Raw genomic sequence first — 1,853 nt, forward strand, 5'->3', positions numbered from 1 at the left:
GACGCCGCGCCGACCGCCAGAGCGCAGCCAGGGACTGGGCTGGGGACGTCTCCTCCCCCTCCTCTCTCTCCTTCCCCTCCTCCCCCTCCTCCCCCTCCTCCCTACAACCGGCCCTGCCCCCGGGCATGCGCACCAACGTGGAGGGGGGGGTGCGGGAAGCCTGCGGGCCAGCGCCGAGAGACCCACCTGCTGCGTCCCGGACGGGCTCCTCGGCGCTCTGGCCCTAGCTCTCGGTTCTTGCCGCCTCCGCCGGAGGAAGCAGGGAGGGAGAGGTGGGCGCGGGACTGTAGGTGTGGTGTGTCGGCCTCCTCCCTCGGTGACCCATTCACCTGAAACTCAGATGGGAGGGGGCGGGAGGACGCAGCCCTGCTTCCCACACCCTGCCAGCGCGCTGTTAAAGGAACCGCGCGATGTTCCGGCCCGAGGGGCGGAGCGCAGAGGAGAAGCGCGGGCTCCCAGGGGTCAGCACGGATGGGGGTCCCGGACCACCTAGGGGTGCGTTTGGTGCTCCGCCTGCTTCACATGGAATCTTGGGTGTCTGACGGAGAGAGGCCGAACGAGGTCCGGAGGGGACTGTTTCCTCCGGAAAGGGTCTAGGCACTAAGTACTTTGATAGGAAAGGCACGTCCTCACGGGACACTTTTCTGCTTCCAAAATTTGATTGAACTGTTGCTGGAAAAAGGCATCTAGATTTGTTGCTCTCACGAAAGACTCCTGGGAAAATTTCAAAACTCGTGTGTAAATATTGGCGCTATTTCTGAATCTCTAGATTCAGAATAAGACAATTACTTAGTGGGGATAAAATGAGGGTGAACTACTGTAGCTGTTAGTTGCCGTCCAGCAAGCTAAAGTGCATAATACAGTTTACACATCACCACCTCAGGTCCTCCCCGGCCCACCCTGTCCGAAATGCAACTGGTCCGCTCTTGGGGACGGGGAGATTTAAACTATTATGGCTCTTTGGCCTAAGAAAAAGCACCTTATACTTTGTTTACCAACCTGTAGTGCTTTAAGAACCCTACTTAAAAAGCAAAATAAACCTGGTTTATTTATTTTTTTAAGAAAACGAAAAAGCACCTTAGTCCTGGGTGCTGTATTCTATTTCTTGATCTGGATTCTGGTTCCAAAGGAAATTTCATAGTCTGCACTTAACACTGTGTATATTTTTATGTATGTTTGTTGTTTTTCAACATATTTTTAAATTGTACTCCAGGATGAAGTAATTATAGTTCTTGGCATTTAACTATCTGCATTGAAAGCGAACTGTTAGGTTTCTTAAATCCTGCTTGTCTTTGCGTTCCAATCTGGAATGTCAGCATTGCTAATAAATTTCTATCCAATCCCACCCACTTCTCTACCTTTAATTAAATGGTTGGCGATGTGACTCTCCCATACATTAGATCTTAAGGCACAATTCATACTTAAGGAAGTAAAAGCACTATGTAAATATGAGGTATTTCAGATGATGACAGCTTTAATGGGTAATTAATTTAATTGGTATTTTTTTCGTGGAAGTCATTGCTACAAATGCTTTAATATGACTGTAGTTTTTGAATGATGCAGTTTAAATTGGTATTGTTAACACTGGGGAAGTCAGGTTAATCCTCTTAATGTTCCCTGTCAGATTACTGAAATCTCCAAACATTCCACTTGGTTTATAATTAAACAAGGGAACATTTCCTAATACTCTCGATTTGTAAACACATGTCCATTATTTTATTATGTATTTTGATATGTTCTGAAGAGATCTTAGGAGTTTTTTTCCACTTTATAAAAGAGAGTTCACATACCATAAAATTCACCCTTTTAAAGGGCACGTACAATTCAGTGGGTTTTAGTATACTCACCAGATT

General features: G+C 46.9%; 1 protein-coding gene across 2 annotated transcripts in view; it reads right to left on the minus strand.

Annotated features, from left to right (window-relative positions):
* Window positions 1-553, minus strand: part of OCLN (occludin) — a 61,195-nt gene extending 60,642 nt beyond the window's left edge. For both annotated transcript variants that reach the window (XM_011959320.1, XM_011959319.1), the window contains exon 1: window positions 187-553. The gene's annotated coding sequence lies outside the window, so the exon portion shown is untranslated. The remainder of the gene's footprint in view (window positions 1-186) is intronic.
* Between the last annotated feature and the right edge of the window lie 1,300 nt (window positions 554-1,853).

The sequence above is a fragment of the Colobus angolensis genome, unplaced genomic scaffold (assembly GCF_000951035.1).
Source record: "Colobus angolensis palliatus isolate OR3802 unplaced genomic scaffold, Cang.pa_1.0 Scaffold49, whole genome shotgun sequence".
Taxonomy (NCBI): domain Eukaryota; kingdom Metazoa; phylum Chordata; class Mammalia; order Primates; family Cercopithecidae; genus Colobus; species Colobus angolensis.